The sequence below is a fragment of the Ambystoma mexicanum genome, chromosome 9, assembly GCF_040938575.1.
Source record: "Ambystoma mexicanum isolate Mex_15411 chromosome 9, UKY_AmexF1_1, whole genome shotgun sequence".
Lineage (NCBI taxonomy): Eukaryota > Metazoa > Chordata > Amphibia > Caudata > Ambystomatidae > Ambystoma > Ambystoma mexicanum.
Window position 1 is genome coordinate 93,791,171 of NC_090931.1, and position 25,220 is coordinate 93,816,390.

The following is a 25,220-nucleotide window of genomic DNA, read 5'->3' on the forward strand; positions in this document are numbered from 1 at the left end:
GGTGCTAGGTCTGTTTGGGTAGTGTAGGCCATGGGCAGGCTATGCACTTCAGGACGGATGGGCCTGGTATACAAAAATATGCCTCACCCAGATTTGAGAAAGAATTTGACACTTTAGTTACACTAACAAATACAAGCAAACTAGTTGAAAACACTATAACACTCCTCTGTAAATGAAAAGACAGAGAATGCAGACTTTGGAACAAATGGAATAGGCTGGGTTGAGGACAGAGGTGCACAGGCACTGATTTCAGCAGCAAACATCAAAGGTAGCAGAGATGGCTTTACAAAGATAGAGAGTGTAATCTTGCAAGTCACTAGGTCCCTTTGAGGGCAGCCGGGAGGACAGGATCACGTCAAATACCTTGTAATGCCTCTCTTTGGGGCTCAAGATCATCGAGCCAGGCTTCTGGGTAATTTTCAGCAGTCCAGCCTGTGTGGAAAGAGTCAAGTTGCACTTCCCAATGGTGGGTCTGCATAAAGACAATTCAGAGCGAGGGCACCAAATGTATCAAATAGTTGGCTTTTGAGAGGGTGGCTCCCAGTGGGTCGAGTTGATGGTTGAGGCAGGGTGACATAATGCTGCTGCTGCTGGGTCAGGTTACTGTGGGAGACAGTGTAGTTGATGGCTTCCAGCAGGTCTACGTGGCATTCAAGTTGGGTCAAGGTAATGTTTTAGTTGGATTGAGTCTGCTTCCGGGACACAGTTAGTCGGCTCATTCCACTGAGTTGAGCCAGCAGTTGAGTCAGGATGATCAGTCTCAATATGACAAGTCTCCATTGAGATGGCTCAGAAAGCAAGTAAGCTGATAGAAGCGATTAGCACATCATGGGCAGCACCGCAGGTATGTCATTTCATGGCTTGAAGTGAGTTGCGCACAGCTGATCAGGATCAAAAAGCACTTTGAGGAGGGAGACAGGCTTTGGGCTGCTTCCGGGCTTCTGAGATGCCTGGAGTCCAGGGTCTTGAGGGCAAGTCTCATTATTTCTTCAGCCCTTCCCAACTAGGAAGGTTTGTAGAGAGCAACTCCAGGGTTCTTTCATCTCTAGAGAGCAGGGCCTGGTACGAGCAGTCTCAGATGAAGTAGGTCTTCCACCAGCAGTCAGGCCAAATATTCCTTTGGATGATTAGGGAGAAGATGTGCCTCTTCCTTGGAGATCTCTGTCTTCACCTCTATGGTAGAGAACTTTGAAGAAGATTATTCTCCCAATAGAGTTCCAGGCAAATCCTTCTTTCAGAATCCAACGATGAATCGCCCAAGGAGAGAGTCTCCCCACCTATATAGGTAATTGTTATCTTTCGGCCTTCTGTAAGTGGTCCCATCCTTACTGCTGTAACAAAAGTCCATTGACTTGTGATGTCATACCCAGAGTGCTTTGTCTACAGGAAATGGGGAGGGGTGGTAGGTTTGGGAACTGTAGCAATATTCAAAATGTGGGACCCACTGTGGACTAAAGCTGTCTTCTGGGCTGCACTAAATCCGTCCGTTTCCATGTTTGCTTTCATTGAAAAGACTCCAGTAATTAGCCCACTGGTGAGAAGTTGCAAATATATTGATAGGACAGTCTTTGATGCGTGGGTTCCTAGCTCAACCACCAGGGAATGTTCACTTTGCCTGGAGGATGTGACAAGCCTTCTCAGTGGGATCAAAGAAAGGACTTCCTGGGTGGGACCCATACATTTGCTTTTAGGAAGACCAGCACAGACCAACTGAATGCACACCAGGCCCTGTCATGAGTGCGTGAGTCACTGTCCACTCAGCTGGCAATCAAACAACATCAGTTGGCTTAAAAATGTGTAATTCCAGTAGCCTCCATGATAAAACCAGATATGGCTATGTTAAATGGGATGTCATATTGTGCCTCCTTTATTGTATATATTGGCCTAAGCCCAGTCGCTCTGCGAAGAAAACCGCATTGCAAAGTTCCGATCTTAGATCGACTTTTTAGGTCCATCCGCCATTTTGATTCTCACTCCAAAGTAACTCTGTGTTCTTAAATGGTGGACAGTGTTTCCCACTTGTAACCTAGCCGTCCTGACCTTTGCACATAATTTAATGTCTAAACTGCCCATTGGCCAAATGCTAGGGTCATGTAATGAGAACTTGTCCTACGTTTGACCTGAAGATCGAGGATTACCCGCACCAACAAGTCCGATCTGCGGAAATACATCTAATACAATGTTGTTTAAATACTAAACGTGGACACTTGTTGAACTACTTTGTATAGGACATGTACTAAGGCTTAATGTTAAATCCAAAGATACACTGTTGCCATTGTGACTTGTTGTTGTACAAACTGGAAATAATCCATATTCATATAGTTGGACAAACTAGAAGTGAACTCGGCACGAACCCTAGACCGAGAATTATTAACCTGTAGGGGGCTGGACATTACGATCAGAACTGTATAAAAAGTGTAAATGTTTAGATGTCCAGTACCTCTCACTTCTCACACCGAAAGGGCTGGTATTCGCTGTGATGTACTGAGGGCCAGATAGCTATCTGATGCTTTGTTTCTTTGTAAAACTGTAGTTATAGAATAAATATCTGTGAATCTTTATAAGCCTGTGTTTGGTGTATTTCCTTTTGGGGTACTCAGCCTGGATATTTCCTTTTGCTTTTACAGTTAGTTATTACCAACTGCTACAAGGCTTCTGAGAGCACACAGTTCCGATATTTTTAACCAGAGGTGCATACAGTTAAAAAGCCACCACTGCCGGTTAGAACTTTGGTTCAAGCAGCTGGGTTCACTAATGCACATGTGAGTTTTGAAAGTGCCATATTGTTTCTACATAGCTGTTACATAGGGAAACTTCCTGGGGTGGTGCATTATATAAGTGATCTCGGTTAGCAGAGCTTACTTTGAGAGGCTGAGTTACCAGCATCATTTTATCATTAAAAATCAAAGTCTGTGGCTCAATCTTTCCAATGGTTCCAATCTCAGACTGGACGTGCTTGCCCCTACTACTGTCTTCTGTGCATGAGGGATAAAACATGCTAGATCAACTGGCCCAAATGGCCAAAATAGGGACAATTGCATTGGGGTTTGTGCTGCCTGGACAAAAACAAATTCTGTACTTGAAAACATCCCGCTCCGTAAACGTGGTGGCTGGGATGACTGACTGCACATGCCACTTTGTGCATCGCTGAACATGGTGCATGGCCAGCTGCAGCACTCTACCCCCCTGGCTACCCTTGCAGTAGTTAAGCAGGGTGGGTTCTGGCACTACCAAGCCTCATTGTCCACATGGTGGCTCCACATGGTGGCTCCAGATGACCCCTTTAGGTGGGTGTGGATCTTCCATCCAAGCACTAAATGTTGCTTTATCGCCAGTTTTTCCCCAATCTTTATTTCATGTCTGACAAAACCTGTACTGCAACTTCACTGTGCCGAGAGGGAACATGTATTATTACTGTATTGTACTTGTTGTGCAGTTTTTTTATTTTGCACAAGAGGTTAGGCCTTCTGTTATTGAAAATATCAGTGTCTTACCATATGAGACCCTCATGAGGATACTGGTTTTTGGGTAGCACTTCCGCCTTTTGTTTTAGTTGGTTGCTGAAGGGGGGCTCGCAGCTGCTCACTTGGCGCATGTGGACTTTGCCATTATGACAAATGTTCCAATCAGTCTCTATCCAATTTTGTTGCACAATCCAGTCTGGCCAGGGTGCTCTGCTGCTCTGACCAATCCTCCCCAGTTCCTACTGGCAATGTCGCGATATCATGGTGTGGGTGGCATATGTGTCCCTCTCTTCTGGTCTCACTCCCTAAACAAATACCGGACTCCTAGTGGAGCCCAGTTGAAAATAGAAATGCAGGTTGAACTACCTGTATTTCCAAAATGTGAGTCCTCTCAGTCAATACAGTTGGCAGATCCAGCTTAGTGCACCTTCGCCATTCAGGGACACCAGGACACAATGAGCCCTGAGATCCTCTACCTCGCCCCCACCCACTTACATTGCTCAGCATCAATAAAGGCACAGCCAGCAAGTCACCACCATCCCCTTTGGGGTCTACAGCAGTGTGGGCCTCTGCCTAAAATTCCTCCCTTGTTTCTCAGTCCTGGTTTCGAAATGGGGGTGGGTGTTTACCAGTGATTACTCGACCCCTTTACAAGATAGATTAGAAAACCATCTAGGAGTCCTAGCAGGCTATCACATACTCTGGCTTCTAGTTCTCCTGTCTGCCTGGGGGATAGGAGTTCTGGCTGTCCCTTGCTCTGGCTTCTAGTTCTCCAGTCTGCTTGGGGGACAGGAGTTCTGGCTGCCCCATGCTCTGGCTTCTAGATCTCCTGTCTGCCTGGGGGATAGGAGTTCTGACTGTCCCATGCTCTGGCTTCTAGTTCTCCTGTCTGCTTGGGGAACAGGAGGTCTGGCTGCCCCATGCTCTGGCTTCTAGTTCTCCTGTCTGCTTGGGGGACAGGAGTTCTGGCTGCCCCATGCTCTGGCTTCTAGTTCGCCTGTCAGCTTGGGGGACAGGGGTTCTGGCTATCACATACTCTGGCTTCTAGTTCTCCTGTCTGCCTGGAGGATAGGAGTTCTGACTGTCCCATGCTCTGGCGTCTAGTTCTCCTGTCTGCTTGGGGGACAGGAGTTCTGGCTGTCCCATGCTCTGGCTTCTAGTTCTCCTGTCTGCTTGGGGGACAGGAGTTCTGGCTGCCCCATGCTCTGGCTTCTAGTTCGCCTGTCAGCTTGGGGGACAGGGGTTCTGGCTATCACATACTCTGGCTTCTAGTTCTCCTGTCTGCTTGGAGGATAGGAGTTCTGACTGTCCCGTGCTCTGGCTTCTAGTTCTCCTGTCTGCTTGGGGGACATGAGTTCTGGCTGTCACATTCTCTGGCTTCTAGTTATCTTGCCTGCTTGTGGGACAGGAGTTCTGGCTGTCCCATGCTCTGGCTTCTAGTTCTCCTGCCTGCTTGTGGGATAGGAGTTCTGACTGTCCCATGCTCTGGCTTCTAGTTCTTCTGTCTGCCTGGAGGATAGGAGTTCTGACTGTCCCATGCTCTAGCTTCTAGTTCTCCTGTCTGCTTGGGGGACAGGAGTTCTGGCTGTCCCATGCTCTGGCTTCTAGTTCTCCTGTCTGCTTGGGGGACAGGAGTTCTGGCTGTCCCATGCTCTGGCTTTTAGTTCTCCGGCCTGCCTGTGGGACAGGAGTTCTGGCTGTCACATTCTCTGGCTTCTAGTTCTCCTGCCTGCTTGTGGGACAGGAGTTTGGCTGTCACATGCTCGGGCTTCATCTGGCTGCGGTGGAGTGGCTGTGGATGGAAAATGCAGGTGGGTGAGGAGTCTTTTGCCTGTTAGCCAGATGCAACAATGGTGCGGGATGGACCTCATAGGGCCACCCCTCTATCTCTGGTAGTACATAGTAAAAATAACTCTGCATAAATAAATAATAATTAAGAGGTACAACTAACTTTGACTGGAAATAACTAGGATAAAACTGAAAAAGGAAAAAATATCCCAACTTTAATATTTAATTACAAAATCATAATATGCATCAACAAAAAAATCTTATGGCTGGGGTCGTTGTGATTTATAACAGGAGGGGTTCCAGTGGTGCTTGATGCATGGGGGCTTCCCCATATTTTGAAAATGATTGGGTCAAGGCTGGCAACAGTAAGGGACAGTACAGTGGGGATGGATTTACATGAGGATAGTATGGTGGGTTTACCCTTATACTGTTAAATCAATTAGCCATCAAAATCACATTTTTAAACGAAACTATTATTTTTACTTTCTTTATTTAAAAAGTCTTTACGTTTACTATTTACATCTTTTTTTTAATTAAAATGAGCTATATTAGCGTCATCATTTGTACAGCTTCTTTTGGAGTCTGGGTTATTTTTGCCATGATATTATGGCCTGAGGCCATCACTAGTAGAACTGCCACTACTACATTTTTTTCAGCTGTCCCATCTCTTACAGATGTAATATGATGTAATATGTACAGATAAGATGTAATATATACAGATGTACATATCTGCTGACCGTTTGTGTGATCCTGACATGCTTTTAGGAGTAAGGGCTTTTTTACCGGCACTCGCTTCACTGATTTTGTTTTGGGGCACGGGTTCGACTTTAAGGCTAGCGATGCCTGGGAACCTGGTCCCCCATTTAAGTTTATTTTGTAGCCCTACTTCCTCCCTTAAGGGGAGTAGCACAGAGGAACTGTGTTCTTCCTTTAACCGTTTTCCAATTCTCAGTGTATCTAAAAACACTTGTTACAGTCGTCCATTTTCTTTGTACTTTTTTCTGTGTCTTTTTACCGCAAGGAAGCCATTTTTTTTGTCATCAGTGCCCACAATGGCTAACATTGTTGTTTACACCTGGACTTTTTGGTCTCACTGCCTTTGTGGGCCATTTATTCAGGGTGGGTGTAGGAAATGGCCATATTTGGGAATGTGCTCATGTCTTTCGGTGCCAGAAACTGGTTTAAACTGGGCAGTGAGTCGTAGACAACCTCATCTACATCAACACCAGAGTGAGGTGAAGAGTGTGGCTCAGGGGGCCCTCTATGATGGAATAGAGACTCAAAAGTCTGAATGTTGTAGGTCTGTGATAGGTGGACTTGGATCCCCCACAGCCTAGACTTTTGTAGGTAAGCAGGGGATCTTGAGCTATTCTGGTGATCACCTATTGCAGCTGAAAATATAACTTATAAGAGTCCACAGAGGGGTGTCTGGAAGCTGTTGTTATGACAAATGCTGCAAAAAGAATTCTCAGAATATGAAGCTCTGTTCGCTTGAATCAATGGTGGCCAGTACGGTAACACCCATCCTCGAGCCAGTGGAGCAACTGGTTCTCTGTCCTGCACATTGCTGAATGTCCGCTCCAGGCTTGAGGAAGCTGTGGGCTCCATGGTGGCCAGCACCATCCAGGGTGGGAATTCCTCTATGCTGGGGAATCTATGCAGTGTACAGTGCTGTGCAGCTTTCTAGGTGGACACTTCCAAGCATACTGACTTCAAAGCTCTGCTGCTTCTGATCTTGACTTGAAAAGGAAACTTTGCTGGAGCTGAAGTCCTTTGTTCTTCCCCACTGTCACCTGTAGTCATGTGCAGCATCAGCACGTGTGCTTCTCTCATCTGATGCATCCCGGTGGTCCATCCTCATCAGAGGTAGAGCAGCAGAGGCCCATCTTCACCCAAAGCCTGATGTGCAGTCTCGAACACTCTTGAACAGTAGGTTGAGCCTGGAGACCAAAACAGCTAACTGGCCAGATCAGCTGCCAAATTAAGCACCTCTGCACATGTGATGCCTTGACCCCCAGTGCTGCAACCAATGGTCAGAGCAGTCACCACAGTAGCCCTGACCTACCAGGAGTCATTGGTCTTCTCGGTTGGGGTTTGAGAAGCCTGCCCCCCCCTAAACTCCTAGTAGTGGTAGCTTCCATTTTCCTTGTTAGCTAAGTGCTATCTCACAAATTGTTGCTTAACAACCACATTTGACTATTGAACTGAGCCCCTTCGATTTCCTTGGGAGATCTTCAGTAACTTTTCTAATCCTCACCAAGTAGCTAAAATGTTTTAATTCCATTGAACGCTGTTAATCATTGTTCTTGGAACTGGGTTGATGTCCCTACGTTTATTTTCAATGTGTTGGTATGATTTATAAGTCCATTGGTTTGACGGTCTGTTCTGAATTTGTAAATACACCCTCCTGGGCAGATACATTATTTGGTGGCAATTCTTTATGAATATTGAAAGACAGTGGGGAGGATTTAACAGGTCCTTAAATCAGACCTGGGACTTGTTGGGGGAGTCACTTACCATTTACCATGAGTACGAATAAGCGATGTAATCAATAACACATCTTTGAGGGAGATTGATTAGGCCATGCACCTATTATTGATTACCCTTTTGTTTTTCTGCAGTCACACATGACTGGGACAGGTATGCACAGATGTGGGACTAGAGACCCAAACTACACCTCAGCGATGACGCGCAATGAGGCTGAAACATGTCTGTGGGTGCTTGTGGTCTGGTGCAGAAGCGATGTGACTAAGCAGTTCGGAATGGACCTGTTTTGCAGTAGGACAAGCCGGACTGGTGCATTTGCTTTCCCTTTCTTTAATGGCGTGGCAGGCTGAACAATGATGGTCTGGAGGGTTACCCAGATCTATGCCAGAGGTTAAGAGGTTAAGAATAATTCTAATTGTTGAGCCCATGAAAACCGTGGCAGATGCTGGAGACCCCTGGTTAACTGAATAGATATCCTTTTTCTTGTCACGTGCTAGAACTGGCTTGTTTACAATATCCAATTGGGAAATTTAAGACGGTTTAATTTAATCACTCGTAAGATATAATTCAACAAGTGAATGGAATTGCACAAACTGGTCAGTTTTTGTGGGGAAGATGTGAGTCAATTAGTTAAACTATCTCATTGAATTTTAGAGTCACACTCTCAGCCTATGCCCACTCTGGGCTATTATTAATCATTGAATCTGTAATAATGTGCTTAATACCAGAGACCAGTCTCTAAGCGCGGGACTGGGATTTGAACCTGTGTTGCTCTGCCCTGTCTTGCCCCTGAGCTATCTTCCAAGTCTTATAATAAATATATAAATAATATTGTTTACTTGTTATATAATATAATAACACTTCATTTGTCTCCTGCAGACTCTATAGTATTGAGGTATGTGGTTTTTTGTGTCCTTTTATGCTCAATTACAGAATCACAATGTTACACATACAATGTTGTTTTGTGGTGGTTTGTTGTGCTTTTTGTTTTTAAATCGTCCTTGATTTTCTTAACACCAAAAGTTGCTCAATGTCTGGTTGTGCCTATTCTATCCTGTGTCAGATAGGCACTGCACACACTTGTTTTTCTTGGAATAAATTGTGTCCCAAGGGAGAGTTAAGTCTTTTTGGTGTGCAGCTTTTTTTAAATAGTATAATCCAAACAAATGGCTCACAGCTGGCCAAATCAACAAGAATGACACCTTACATCAGCAGTTAATATTTCATTGTACACAACAATGTAATACAGCACATGCATCTAACAGTTGATTGCCTAATCACAAGGCAGACATCACCAACGCATACGTGTGACTAAAAGCACAGAACAATAGTCATGGTCAGGAATGTTGTAACATCAGACTCTTAGATGCCGACACGTGTTTCAATGTTTAGGGAAATTAGCAGATCTCACAAAGTGAATACAATCATTCAGCCACTGTGTCTCCCACATATGTGGCATCAGAGAGTTACAACCTGACACGTCTTCATCAGGGCTTGAATACCACTTTCTTCAAGACTTGGCCAGACCAAACAAATTGTCTTTGTTTTGTTGTGTAAGCATATACCTAGCCTTGATGTGTTACCAATTCATGTGTTCAGGTTGGATAGGCAACTTGAGTATCTGGAAGGGCTGCGTTTTTGGTGGGTTTATGATATACTCAAACATTGCTCCTCCCCCAGCACTTTAGCCTTATAACAGTGCACTTTACACCAAGCTCAAGATTTCTTCAGTCTAAGCCCTGCTGTTCGGTCACCTATCTGTGAGATTTTGCTCTGACTTTTGTGACAAGTTACTGCAGGTTGACAAGTGTGAAAGTGCCCTAACACTGTGCCAGAGAACGGGACCCGCCCCTTCTTTCCCCTCCTTACCTTTGGGGGAGCAGTGAAGCAAGAGTGCTGCAGAAGACGCCAGCAGCCAAGGGACAGAGCAGAAGACGGCGCAGTGCAGCGGTCTACAGGAAAAGTATGGAATGCCACAAAGGTGCCAACACCTGTTGCTGTAGGATGCAGCAATGTTACGTTGCCCCAGGGAGTGCCGCTACAAGTACAACACCAGTGTGGGATTTGATATAGTAAGTAAAGGGCTCTGGAAAGGCTCTAGCCAATCCACTACACCACCAGGGAAAATGGTTTAAAGTCCTCATTATGGGACCCACTAGGGAATACATTAATTAAAAGGCCTTGCAGAAGGCCTGGGACAGGATTTCCTCCTTGGCTCCCACATGACACATGAAATAATGAAGCAAGACTACCTAGGTAGAGGGGTTGGGGGTTACAAGCCCTTTTGAAGCCTCTGAAGCCTCCCCCTGTGACACACCCTCAAGGAAGGTAAGTAATTTGCTAAGGTAAGTTGCCAATCCTGTTAGAGGTTGGGATATTTAAGTGAGTGGGTGTGAGTGGTTGTGCATGGGTTAGTTCGGTGAGGACAGGAGGTGGAGAAGAACGTCCGAGAGACCAGATCAGGTTCTTGTAGAGGCTATTATAAGTAAGGGGGCTATAGAGGGTTTGTGCGTGAGAGTGTGAGGAGTAGAGGTAGAACAGGAATAGTGGAGAGGGAGTGGTAGGAGTGGTAGTTGGGAGTAGAGACAGTAGGTAGAGTGAGTAGCAGAGTAGCTCGTAAGGAAAAGGCAGTAGAGTGGTAGTTTCTAGTGGAGGGTGATAGTGAGCATTAGTGAGTAGAAGCATCAGTAGACTGATAGTAGTAGTACCAGAAAGGAAGGGTAGTAAAGAGATAGAGTTAATAATGGAGTAATAAGAGTAGTAGAGGGAGAGTAGGAAGAGTGACGGGGAGCGGGAGAATAAGAGTAGCTAGTGGTAAGACTAGAGAGAGACAGACAGAATAACAGAAGAATAGCAAGAGGGAAGAAGTAGAGTGGGAGGAAAGAGGGAAGGGACTATCACAGCGAAGGTAGATGTAGAGGGTATTTTGAGGTAAGATTGATAATAAGAACAGGGGCAAGGGAAGAAGTAAGATGAAAGGATCGAGGTAGGATGGCGGAGTGTGAGATCCGAGGGACAGTAGCAATGGCGGAAGAAGAAAATCTTCAGACCTAGGGCAGGAGAGAGTCAGGTGAGCCTTTGTGTGGGAGTAGAGAGTGACACTGTGTCGAAGGCGCCACCATCCCTGATTCCCCTAGCACACTAAGTGGGACTAGGAGAGGGAAAGTTAGATGACTCATAGGGACATAGCAAAGCCACCTTTAGTCTTAAGAAGAATAAGAGACAGTAAGGGTGATCTGGGGCTAGCTACTGACCTTCCTTTATGGACGCCTGGGTTAGGCCCTAGCATCAGATTCCCCAGTAGCCCACTCAGCCCTGAGGCCTAGCCATGAATCCCTCAGACCAACCAGTTGTAATTTTAAATGAACACCCTTGGAACTCCTTCCAGTCTCCAACGTGGTTCTTTGTGGTTGGCCGCCCCATCCCACTAGGGTTGGTTTCCCTTTGCCCTACTCCAGAAGTGGTTCTGAAAAACCCTCCTAGCAACCTCAATACTGTCCAGGTGTCTAGAAGAATGTCTTCTGAAAATGTGAGGACCATATTATTTGAAATAAAAAATGTCAGTCCAATTGCGGGAGGATTTTACGATACAGCGATTTCATATTTAGCCCGCCACAACAGGTCAGAAATATTGTCAAAACGTTTCTTTTAGATGCCTTTCTGTTTTGTCACAAATGTGACCTACCTGTGAGAGAATATGCACAATATTGATATTGAATTATCTATAGCACGCAACGGGCGATGCCCACATCTAGCTGGAAAAGACAAAAATACAAATGTGTGCTAAACTGATTAAGATTCTGACGGTAATTAAAGCTCTAACAAAAGATAGATTTTCAAGCGGCACAAGTAAGTTTGCACTGGGTTTTCGAACTGTGCTAGGTGCCCCCAGCAGCACGAGAATCTTCACACCATTCTTTACTCCATTTGTGAAAGGTTTGCACAGCGGCACGAGAAACCTCATGCTGCTGTTTTTGATTCGCACTAGATTTGCGAAAGGACATGAGGAACGTCGTGCAGATTTTTCTTCGATTCGCACTATGTTTATACAACAGCATGAGAAAATATGTGCTGCTCTTTTCGATTCCTGCTATGTTTGCGCAGCAGCACGAGAAACTTTCAGGGTAATTCATAGAATCCAGCGCACAAGTAGCGCACGCGGCTGGCGCACAGCGTGCGCCTGCGATAGTCTGCGCCAGGCACGTGCGCTAAAACTGATTTCCGCGCACAGCGTATTCATGGATTTCATGCTCCCAAACCAGCCGTGGCGCAGAGAATCGCAGCGAGCCTGCAGCAGCGCCAGTAACGCCCCCAAGAACGCCCTCGCGCAAGGAAAAGCCATCAAAATCGCTAAATCATCGCTAAGGGCTGCGCTAACCCTGGACCACTTCACAGGGCAGGCAAACAAGGAAAGCAAAGCGGGCAATCTTCAAATCAGGAGTACGCGGGAAGTACTACACGCGACTAGGCAGGGAACGTGAATTACAGGGGTACGCGGGAATTATCACACGCGAACAGCCAGGGAACGCGTATTACAGGGGTACGCGTGAAGTAGAACACGCGATAGGCCAGGGAACGTGTATTACAGGGGTACGCGTGAAGTAGAACACGCGATAGGCCTGGGAACGTGTATTACAGGGGTACGCGGGAATCATCACACGCAAACAGCCAGGGTGCGTGTATTACAGGGGTAGCGGGAAGTTCAACATGCGATTGGCCAGGGTACGTGTATTACAGGGGTACGCGTGAAGTAGAACACGCGATAGGCCAGGGAACGTGTATTACAGGGGTACGCGGGAATTATCACACGCGGACAGCCAGGGTGCGTGTATTACAGGGGTAGCGGGAAGTTCAACACGCGATTGGCCAGGGAACGTGTATTACAGGGGTACGCGTGAAGTAGAACACGCGATAGGCCAGGGAACGTGTATCACAGGGGTACGCGGGAATTATCACACGCGAACAGCCAGGGTGCGTGTATTACAGGGGTAGCGGGAAGTTCAACACGCGATTGGCCAGGGTACGTGTATCACAGGGGTGCGTGGGAATTATCACACGCGAATAGGCTGGGTGGGCCCTCACAGGTGTACCCTGTACACCCTCCACGGCCCCTGCAGGCAGCCCACAAAACAGGGGACTACCCTGCACACCTGATCATGTCCCCCTGCACCCCCATCCACCAGGGGCACCCTCCACCAGGCCCCCACCCATGTCTCCCACCACCCCCACCCCCCAGCAGTGCAGGGGCACCTGCCATCAGGCCCCCACCCATGTCTCCCACCACCCCCACCCCCCATCCACCAGGGGCACCCTCCACCAGGCCCCCACCCATGTCTCCCACCACCCCCACCCACCAGCACTGTGGGGCACGTGGCCAGCAGGCAGTCAGGCAGCAGCAGATGGCAGGTGGGAGCGTGCTCAGGGCTCTGGGGGACTGTAATTCGGCCTCCTGGCCAGGAGCGTGGTCTTTCGTGTTTGGACGCGTGGACAGCCTGATAGGGAGTGATTTTGCACGTGAAAACCCCACACTCAGCGAATCGCGCGAAAACCCGTCACCAGCATATGTGCGTCTATAGTTACCTGCACGTGCAGTGTCAAAGCGTGTGATTGGTGAAAATGGATCTACACGCAGGAGTGACAAAGCGTGTGATTGGTGAAAATTGATCTACACGCAGGAGTGACAAAGCGTGTGATTGGTGAAAAGTGAGCTACACGCAGGAGTGTCAAAGCGTGTGATTGGTGAAAAAGGATCCACACGCAGAAGTGACAAAGCGTGTGATTGGTGAACATGGGCCAAGCACGTACACGCTGTAAGTGACGCTGTACGTGTGGGCCTGTATATAAGGTAGTGTTGAACACCATTTCCTTGTACGTGCTTTTCGTGGAGAGCGAGTGGGTGAATTCTGTACTTCTTGTCGTTTCACACGCGATTTACTTCACGGCGTTTCCAGTTCGTACTCCCTGTTACCTCTGACAGCTTTTTCTCTTTTTCCTCTTGTACTGGTTTACCTGGGCCTGTTCCCTCAAACAGTGTCCCCTTCTACTGTTGTCTTGTCTCCTCAGACAGCGTACACATCTTCTTTTGGCGGGGGTGTTGCCAACCAAACGCGCTCATTTTTCACGCTCTTTTACCTGGCAGACGGTGAGTCACGCACGTATCTAACTTCTGTGCTTGCCCCGTGTGTAGCCTACCCCTTCAGAGGTCATTCTAGGCTGCGTGTGACACGCATACGTTCATTGTGTTACTGGATGCCACAGCGTAGTGCAGGGTTTTCCATCAGCACACGTGGTCTAGGAGGGGTATTGTGCACGTTCCTTAACTTTTCTGGGGTGCCTGTGCGTTGCGTGACCCGTCATCTTTCCCCAGGGGTGTCATATAGCCTTGCCACTGCACTAGGGTACGAATACCATCTGGTACCCAACCCCTTTGACACCCAATTGCCCAGGACAATTGTGCACACCGACTCCCATACGCACAATAACATCAGTGCCATGGTTGGGAGGCGTGCAAGCCGTAAGGGTGGCAAAGGTGGCCGAGCCACACGTGGTGGCCGTGGAGGATCCACTAGGGGACGTGGTTGTGACTTGCAGGGTGCCCCTGTCCCCCCCAGTCTGGAGGACCAGTCAGGGACACCCATGCCCCCCCCCCCCAGTTGAGGGTCATGTGGCTGATACCAACCCTGATCAGCCCTTGTTGGACCAGCCCATTGTGGCAGCAGACCTGTCCGAGGGTGATCCCATCGCTGACATCCAGGTCAGCAGGTCCACTGCACGTGCACCGGTGCACATTGGTGTCATCAGGGCACGCGCATCTATGCCAGATAGGTCATCTGCTGGCCCCCGTATCCAGGGTGTGGCTCCATCCACCCCACCTCTCATACACCCTGCCAAGACTGTGTCGGTCCTAGTTCATGCACCTCAGATCAGGCCTGACCCCATCCCACTACCCCCAATGCCTGCACCTACTCCCATGCTGAGTGTGCAATCCCACACACCCAGTACTGAGTCCACCACGGCTCCTGCCCCTAGTGTCCACAGCGGCGTAGGACACTCTGGATCCCCACCCCCTTCCAAGCGCAAGAGGAAGAGTGCACGTCCGGCACAGGCTGATTCCCCAGGCACGGCTGCACAGTCCGGCCCATCAAGGAAGCCAAGCTTCACAGACGCCGAACTGAATGCACTTGTTCAGTATGTGTCAGATCATGATAGGGAAATGGTCATCGTTGCAGGGTCCAAGACCACACATGCCAGACGCCAGGCACACTGGCAGACCATTGCTGACAGAATAAGTGCCCTTGGAGTAGTGAGGCGCACAGCTAGTGATTGCCAGAAGCGCTGGAATGACCTTAAGCGCAGGGCAAAGGATAAGCTGGCCTCAAGTCATGCCGCAACCTTGGTGACTGGAGGTGGGTCCCCAGCACAGGAAATAGAACTCACACCACACGAGTCCGTAGCTGGATCCTACGTCACCGAGGGACAACTCCAAGGTGTGGGAGATCTCCCTGATTACGAGGCATCATCCGGTGAGTGCACATGCATGTGTGTATTATCCATGTGCATGGTGTGTGTGTGAAGCATTCATGTTGGGTGCCTGTCAAGGGGGTGTGTGGCAGAGTAGATAGTGGCACCCATGTGCCTCATCCAGTATGTTCAGTGCAACACCATCTGCCCACAGCACTATCCCAACTGGCAACAGTGCACATATGGCCCTACACCATGGAAGTTGCCCTTGAATTGTCATTTTGTCACTACATTGTTGCTCATACTCCCCTGTCTATTCATCTGATGTCTTACATACCATTCCTATACTTTCCCCCAGCCAATCAAGTTTCATCTTCACATGCCTGACATGCAATGATACCACATGCTAATGCGTCCTCTGTATATAAATGCCAACCAACATGCTGTCATACTGTGGATGTTGCCTTGACATCCACCTCCTACCTGTGTGCTTTGGTACCGTCTGGTTTCGAGCCCCATTCCCTCACACTCCATGCTGCTCTTCATGGTCTATCTTCCCTGACTTCTACAGTTCAGACCATCGTGCCCTACTCACGACACCTGCTTGCTAACAGTCAAATGAGGGCACCCTGCCCTCCAATGCGACCCACCCTATTGCTGACAAGTGCATCTGAGCCTACTCAAAGCCAACTCTCACTGACATCTGCTCATACATGCCTTTGCCTGTCCCATAGACCCTTCACATGGTCCCTGTCCTCTCTCCTTGCTCCTCTTCCACCATCAATGGTGGGACCCGTTGGGGTGTACTCCTGGCCTCCTTCCAATCCTCAGAGGCCACAATTGATGTGCATGGTAATGGGAGCATCTCAGTCCAAGGCCCTTAGGCCAACCTCATTCTCCTTGAGAAATGCTAGCCACATCTCATCAACTTCCTTACCTCTCCTGCTGTCCCCCCTCCTCTCTCCTCATCAATCCTGCACTGCCTCCCTGCACCCTCCCATGATCCTTCTCCGCCTCCCACTCCAACTCCTACACATGCTGCACCTCTGATCTCTAGCACTCCCCGTAAGTCCTCCAAGGCTGTCAACCTCCTCCACAATTACACTCCTTTCACTGCGGCTGCATCAGGCATTCCTCCGATATCTGTCACTTACATGAGGTTATGCACCTTGACATCCTTGGTCTCATGGAAACATGTCTGACGGCCAGCTCTGTCTGCATCCTTCACACACTCCTACCTGATGTTCAGGAGACCCTCTCCTTTGCCCGCCACTACTGTGCAGGGGGGGTGTGCCCTTGGCTTCCCTGAGGGTATTCCTGCCACTGTCACTCCTACTTAGACCTACTCCACTCTGGAATGGCTTGTGTGACGTCTCTCTCTACCACACCTTGACATTCACAAACTGTGCGTACTATGTCTGGGAAAACTGGTCAAATGTACTACTTCCTTTCTGAGTGTCCTCACCTCTCCTCCTCACTCATGTCCCCAGACACAGAAATCCTCTTCCTTGTTGCTGTACGCATCCACCTGCATGCTTGTTGACCCCCCCACGTGACCTTTCTGTGACCTCAGCAACTCCCTCTCACCCTCTAGACTCCCGTCTGTCCCTACTCATTCTGCAGGGCACACTCTTGATGCTCTGATCTCATCTGACTTTCCCCTCTCCGTCCATCTCTGCACTCCTCTCTCCTGGAGTGATCACATTCTCCTCTCCTCCCAGCTCACCCTCACCACACCACAGGCAAAGCCACCCTCACCACTGTCACACACCTTCTTGGTATTCCAACCCATGAAGTGTGTGTCAGTCGAGGCTCATGCTGCCAAAATCTCCCCCCCATCCAGCTCCCCCTTAGGCTCACTCCCATCCTGACAGGGCCCACTCCATGCTCCACTCTATGTCAGGTACACTGGATGTCTTTGCCACGGTCATGACCACCTGTCTGAAGCCCCATGCCAATGCAGAGTCCTGGCATGACTCGGATCATGTGAACCCAGACCACAGGTGCCGGGTGGCAGAGAGGGAATGTCCTGCATCATGCTCATCCTCTGGCAAACTGGCCTGCCACATGCTCCAAAGGCAATAGCGCCTCACCCTTTTCACCAAGATGAGATCCCCAATCCAAGGGCACATATCTGCGGCATGTGACAACTCTGCAGGACACATAGAAATCTGCAAGGACCTTGCCGAGCCAGATGCAGTGTGTACCTCCCCTGTCCCCTCCGAGCCCACAGCACTGCATGATTGTCTCTGTACCCCTATAGGCCACCCCCCCAGCACTTGTCTGCGCCTAACACCATCTGCCCTTGACGTTAAGTCCTACTTACCTTGTACAGCACTTCCAGCCGCCACTTCCCCTTGCACATCATTGTGCCACCCACCCCTGCACTTGCGTGACATGAATGACACCAGCACCAGTAGGATTGTTGACTGGCATCCCCTACTGCCCCACCACCCCTCAGTGCTCCGCTGTACCTTCATACATTTCTGGACCGGTGCTTCACGAATGCTATATGATTCCTTTACAGGTGATGGGGAGGTGGAATCTCATTGTTTACTGCATTTTGTTGATGTAGACAAGGCACTGTGCATCGTGGCCAATTTGGACTAGCAGATCCATGTACAACATGTCAACTTATTGATGTGATGATGCAATGTCAGGACCAGAGTGGTAGAAATCCAAAAAAGTTGCCCTCCTCTCCCTCTTCACTTGGTGGCTATGTCACATGCCATGTGTGTGATGGCATGTGCCTTTGACATGGCAATCACCGGCCAATGTGTGATGGCAGTGCTAGGCAGCATGGTGAGCAGGCGTTGCTCTCCAATCTGTACATTGTATGCCCTGAGCCTCCCCTACAGACCCAGTGATGGTGAATGCATAGGAGGTCTCCCAGTCATGTGGGACATGTGTCGTAGAACTACTGCCTCTGTTGTTCATCAGCCCTTGTTGCATGCCATGGTGCTAATGCCTGTTTCCATTTTTCTCTTTCATGTCTTTGCAGGGGACGAAGCACTTGTTGATGCTGGGGATGTGGTGGTTGAGCCGTCCCAGGAGGGCAACCCGGGCCGACCTTCCACAAGTGAGGGACGTGGTGTGTTTGTGGGTGAAAACCCACAAGTGCTGCAGGTCGTGCTGTCGAGGGGTGTCTCTGGGGGTTCCTCCCCCGAGCAGTATTCAGGTGTAGACTCGGAGGATGACACCTATGTGCAGTCGCAGGTGAGTGTTCTTGGGAGAGAATCTCCTCTGTCCGACCCACCTGCAGCCGGGCCATTGCCCTCAATGGGGATGTCAGTGTCGGCAGCTCAGCCTCCGGTGGTTACGGATGCAGGGCCACACCACACAATCTCTGATCCTGTTCCTGGGGCTGCAGATCAGAGAGGGAATGCAGTCCTGCAGCCTGAGGCCTTGCCGGCACAGCAAGGCGCAGTCCGCCTTGCCCCAGGCAGGTGTGGTGCCCGTCAACGTGGTGGCCGTATGCCACCTGGCAATACCGCTTGGGAGCAATCCATCTACGGTATGGCCAACCAACAGGCAGCATCATCCGAGATGATTGCACAGGCCATGGATAGGGTGGCCACTTCCATTGTCCCCCCAGAAAGGCTGATGGAGCGACTGGAGCAGGCTACAGAGTCCATCAGCCAGGCACACAGGGAGGATATGTTGGCGTCCAACAAGGACAGGCGGGCGGCACTGGCGACTCTGCGGGAATCACTTTCCATGGAGTCCCAGCGCCACAGGGAAGGCCTGAGGGAAGAATTCCGTCACCTCAGGTCGACCCTGTTAGAGCTTGAGGCTTCATCCCATAGAAGGACAGAGGAGCAGCTGGAGCGTCTGACACGGACGCTCTCGGCCGAGATGCAGGCAACTCGTGCGGAGGTCAGGTCATCCCGGGAGTTACTGCATGGGGACCTCCGCATGATTATAACCCAGAACCAGAACTACCAGACCCGCCTGCTTGCAGCCATGGAGGAGCAAACTTGTGCTTTGCGTGGGCTGCCTCCCATTGTCACACCATCTTCTGAGGCAGCTCCCCCACCTCCTGAGTCAGCTGCAGGGTCTGGCCAGAGCGATAGCGACTCATCTCCCACAACAGAGTAGCCGTGTGGGCCACGAGCCTATGGGGTGTTTTAGTTTCCCATGATCCACACAGGTGGATTGTGGCGTGCATCCTGTCCTCGGACCTCATAGGTGCCCCCCCCCCCCCGCCGGCCCTTTCATGGCCATTTTTTCTCAATTTTCTTTTTTCTTTTCCAAGAGTGTTGCCTTGTGTGGGTACCTGGGCATACACTGTATTGTGGCTGGGCACATGCAGGCTTGTCCTGAGTTTGGTTTAGATGCTTGGGTAGCAGACATCCACACCCCTCCTGCTTCCGTTTCCATGGGCTTGCAAAGGGTGTGCCCAAGTGACAGCAAATTACACGGTGACATTGGACTCCCATGAGCTGTTGGCCAGTCCATAGTCAATACTGTGTAGACATTCATAGTGTACATTGTTGTTGCACCTAACTATGCATGATGGTTTGATATGTGCCTCTACTTACATATGTTGCTCATGTTTTGCAGGTATTTCACACAGTTCTTCACACGGGCATACTCTCTGGAGTCAGACTACATGTCGGTAGATGTGCACTGACACTTTTGCGTGGCGCCATCACTGTACATCTGGACGGTGAGGACATACCAGCAGAATCAGGTAATGAGACTACCATTGATTACATGCATTGTGTCTTGTTTGGGTGGGCTTCAGGGTGGGTTGGTGTGTAATTTGATTGAAATTACTCTTACACAGGTGTGTAGTAGTGGCTCCAGCGCGGTTAGCTGTTCAAGTGCGGCTATGTTCCATTTGGGGCACTGCTATTTGTGACACCGGTGTCATGTTGTGATGGCCAGTTTGTTTGCTCTCACATACCATGACATGGTGTCCTCAGTGGCGGGACTGTGAAGGGAATGGGTGACATGGCAATGTTGTCATGTAGTGAATCGCCTGTGGCAATGCATATTTGATTGATGGAGTTGTGTCTTCTCGTTGTGATGCATTGCTGGTGTATGTGTAGGTAGGGGTGCACACATAGTGACACTTCCATGTTAACAATCTCAGGCTGATGTGTATCTGACAGTTTATTGTCAAGTAATTTTGTGACATTGTCAGGTAGTGTCATCATTGATTGTCAGATGGTATGTGCCAGAGCAGTGTGCACTAGCCAGCACTGTGATTCCTAGGTGAAGAAGTTGGCCACCAGTTGCGTACGGGCTGCCACCCCCCGTGCCCTTTCCCCTCCCATGCGCAGCGGGCGTGCATGTGGTTGTGGATGTGGGGGCACCACCATGTCCACGGGCAGGCCCCGGCGTGTTGCAACGTTGTGCAGGACACATGCTGCCACTATGATCCTGCACACTATTCGGGGAGCATATAACAGCTGCCCGCCAGAACGGTCAAGGGAGCGAAAGCGTGACTTCAGCACTCCGAATGTGCGCTCCACTATGCCCCGTGTTGCAATGTGGGCTGTGTTGTACCTTACCTCGGGTGGCGTGGTGGGGTTCCGGATTGGGGTCATCATGTGGGGGCTGATAGGGTAGGCACTGTCCCCTGCGGAGGTGGTGATGGGTATCATTAGTGGTGTTGTGTCATGACCCAGTATCTGACATGCATGCATGTGCAGTGGCATTCATGCTCACCAAGCAGCCATGTATCTCCATGCTGGCCAGCCTCCAGGTCCCGGCATAGTGTAGACATTCTGTAGATGAAGCTGTCGTGGGTGGACCCGGGATAGTTGGCATATACTGATGTGATTATTCCCTTGGCATTGCATACAACTTGCACGTTGATGGAATGCCAGTGCTTGCGGTTTCTATAGATGTGCTCTGTTGCCCTGGGTGGACGTAGAGCCACATGTGTGCAGTCAATTGCACCAAGCACTTTGGGGAATTGAGCCACACCATAGAATTCCTGGATGCACGTCCGCCTTTCTGCATGAGTCCTGGGGAGATATATGTGCCTGCGGACTGATGGCCGTGCAGTGATGATGTTCAAGACCTGGTGTAGGCAGCGTGACTGCGTGGCCTGTGACACACCACCCACTATGGCACTTGTCCGCTGAAAGGATCCAGTGGCCAAGAAGTGCAGTACATTCAGGACCTTCTGCAGGGGGCTGAGTGCTTGGGAGCACAGGGTGGGTGATGTGAGGTCATCCTCCCACTCACTGACCAGGTCCAGTATGATGTGTGCTGGAAACCTGTACCTCCCATACACCTGGTCATCAGGCATCCCGAATAGGCTGGTTCTGGGTGTGAATATTCTGGCCCTGACTCTCCTCCTCCTCCTCCTTTGGTAGCCCACTGCCACTGCTGCTAGGAACGGTATGTTCATCCTGGCATCTGGCTTGTTTATTGATAAGTGCGCAAATTAATGCCTTGCGCGTGTTCTAGGCGAGCGTGTGACCCTCGCACCCCTGGAATCTAGTTCCCACTCCAATAGCGTGTGGAAATTCCCACGCAGCAGGCATACAGGTGCGCTGACGTACTTGCGTGTGTAAGTGCCCGCGCACCCCTGTAATACACGTACATAGGCCAATGGCGTGTACGCGCACTTTTGGCCAATTACACGCGATGTAATACACGTACATTGGCCAATCGCGTGTACGCGCACTTTTGGCCAATTACACGCGATGTAATACACGTACATTGGCCAATCGCGTGTACGCGCACTTTTGGCCAATTACACGCGATGACACTCTGACGTGCAGTATTTCCACGTGTGCTCCGTCATCACGTGCTGAGTGGGGAACGCCCGTGCGGATCACGTCAGACGCGCTTACGCGGTGAGGGACTCTGGTCCAATAGAATCGCGTATGCGTGCTGATGCACTTACGCGCTAAGGCCCTTTCCTCGGATTTCACGCTGACGTGCAGGAATTTCACGTGCCAAATCACTCCGTATCAAGCTGGCCACCCGAAAACACACGGAACACCACGCTCCTGCCCAGAAGGCCGAGTTACTGCCCCCCCAGTGCCCTGAGCAGCCTCCCACGTGCTATCTGCTGCTGCCTGCCTGCCTGCTGCCACCGTGCCCTGCCATTTGGTGCCTGCACATCAGCCATCTGCAGGGGTCCAGTTGCTGTGTCCACCCCTGCTGGAACTGAAGACTCCCAACTGGGATTACATCGCTCCACAGCCCAGCCCCAGGACCCAGTTGCCCACCCACACCTGCCTCTGGGGTCGCCATGTCGGGCACTTCGACATCTGGCACCAGTGGCAACCCCAGGCCAGAGGGGCAGAGGGGCACCAGCTTCACTGCCACCGAAGTTGGTGTCCTGGTGGAGCATGTCCTGGGGCAGTATGATGCCCTCTTTGGATCGTCCCGCGCCAGCAAGGAAGGACGGGAGAGGATCTGGGCCGACTGTGTGGTTGCCATCAACGCGGAGGGGGTGGCAACCCGCAACGTCCAGAAGATCAAGAAGCGCTGGGAGGACTTGAGGTCCAGGACCCTTGTGAAGGCCCGGCGCCTCGTGGAGGGGGGCCGGGGCCGCATGAGTTCCATCCAGAAGAGGGTCCTGGAACGCGTACGCCCAGCGCTCCACGCCCAGGTCCTTGAGAGGGAGGCCCGTCTGGAGTTGAGCGGTAAGTGTGCAAGCATTACTGTGTGAGACAGGGCATGTTGCGGTGTGCTGGTTCTATGATACTTGCCTGTATGTGTGCCATGGGCCATGTATGCATGTATGTGTGCAGGGACATCATGGTAATGCATGTGCGACCAGTGATGTGTGACCCACATGGTTGTTTCATGTGTTGAAATGTGGCATGGGGAGCCCTATGCAGATTTAGGACATGAGAGCATGCCAGTCTCTGTACCTGGACATGGATGGGGGTGAAGGATGGGTGCTGATGCCAGGTACATATATGGTAGCCATGTCTGTGTGCCTGACCTGCGTGTCTGTGACTTGTGCATGCCATGGATGCATGACACATGTGTGTGACAATGCACAGATTCTGTGACGCACCCAACTAACCCTTGTTTCGCCTGTGTTCGTTGTGTTTGGGGCCAGATGGATGTGACTGAGGTGAAGTGTGTGCATGTGATATGCATGAGCCATGATGCATGTGAGTCACATATCATTGAATGTTTCAAGAGTCAATTGGACATGCATGGAAATGTGCATGGCATGCACCATGCCTGTTACTGTGTGTGTTTTGCCTGGACTGACCCATGTGTTGTGGAGGGACATGATGGAAGTGTACTTTGACAGGGGTGCTCATCTGCTATTGCTTCCTGTCTAGGGGACCATTTTACAGTAGCCTGATGCTTGTGTCCTTTGTCTCCCTCTACGCAGCGGCTAGTGAAGAAGAGGGCGGAGACGGCGCTGTGGAGCAAGGCGGCGGGGATGCCCCCACGGCTGCAGCAGAAGGGGTGGGTGAGCCCCCACAGGGGCCTGCTACGGCGGGAGACGGTGAGGAGCCATCCAGATTGGTGGTTTGCACAGAGGAGGAGGAGGCCGACACTGGTGCTCACATGGGGCCTGGTGGGAGCATCCCTGCTGGTGCAAGTGGTGCAGTCCAGGGCCAGGGGCAGGAGGCAGCACAGGTCACCGTGGAGGTGCCTGTGCATGTCGCTGTCCCTGACCCTGTGAGTGCACCACCATGCACCAGCAGGGATGCCCCGTCCCAGGCCCGTCCGCAGGTAGTGGGGATGTCCATGTCAACTGACTCCCCTCCACCTGCGGCCGTGGGAACCCCTGGCCGCGTGGAGCAGGTCCTGATTGGGGTCGCGATGTGCACGGCTGTGATTCGTGATGACGTGCGTGCTTCCCGGGAGGAGCACGCACGTCATCACGAAGTGCACCGTGCCGACGTGGCCCAATTGGGATCGGCCATGTTCGGGGGGTTCCTGCATGTGTTGGCCAATCTGACGGCCCTCTCCTCCTCTGTGCAGGCTATCCAACAGTCGTTCTCCTTGCCGTCTTCCGGCCCAGATGCCACCATGGCCCCCTGTGGACCTGCCCCGACCAATGCAGCCAGCTCGGTGGGGATCCCATCCCTGCCACAGTTGGGAGTTGGAGGTCCAGCAGGGGTGGACGACACAGCAAGTGGACCCCAGCAGGTGGAAGATGTGCCGGCATCATCGGGCAGGGCACGTGCACGACGGCGTCGGTGGTTACCATCAGCCTGGATGCCGTCGTGCTGGCAGAGGCAGTGGCGTCGGAGGCAGCAGCGGGCTCGACGTGGGAGGCATCATGGCTCAGGGCCATCAAGATCAGAGGGGCAGGCATCGGCTGGAGGGCAGGGCAACCCTGGCATGGCGGTGTGTTCCGTGCGGGAGGAGTTTGGCCAGCGGATAGGTGCGGAGCGGCAGCGGGCGGAAGAGGAGCGGCTCGCCATGGCCAGGGCGGAGATCTCCATGCATCGGGCATTGAGGCGGGCTGAGTGCCTCGAGGAGGCTCGCAGGGATTTTGGTGAGCACATGGGGTTGTCCCTGCGAGACCTCGGGGCCAGGACAGAGTCCCGCCTCCAGGACATTGACATGGAGTTCGAGGATGCCCTGGCCAGCATCACCAAGTGAGCCGCAGGACTAGCCCGCTGCCTTTGTATATAGTTTTTTAGTTAGTTAGTGCTAGGTTTCCTTTATTTATTTTTATTATTTTGGACCGCTCGGACAATGGCCACTTTTTTGTACATATTTATTTTATTAGTTAGTATTAGGTTTCATTTGTGCTGTTGGGCTCATGGACCCTGGAACATTCCTGTATATATTGATATGTTTTGGGAGATACATTTTTTAATTTTTTTATTGTTTACACCATGACGTAATGGTTTTTCTTTGATTTCCTACTACATGGTTTTGCTTTGGACAAATTATATTGATTTTTTAATCCTTTGTTTTTTGGTTTATCATTTTTGTTCTCGGACATGGACCTTTTATTTACTTTGCCACATAGTTGTATGTTTTATTGGTTTACTTGATTTGTGTTTTTAATACATTTTTATATTATCTTACACTTGTGTTATTTTCTCTTTGGTTTCTTACATG

The 25,220-nt window shown here is 50.5% G+C and overlaps 1 protein-coding gene across 2 annotated transcripts in view; it reads right to left on the reverse strand.

The window, feature by feature from the left end:
• The window catches only part of LOC138487698 (nicotinamide N-methyltransferase-like), a 144,359-nt gene that overhangs the window by 37,275 nt on the left and 81,864 nt on the right, over nucleotides 1–25,220 (reverse strand). The window lies entirely within an intron of this gene.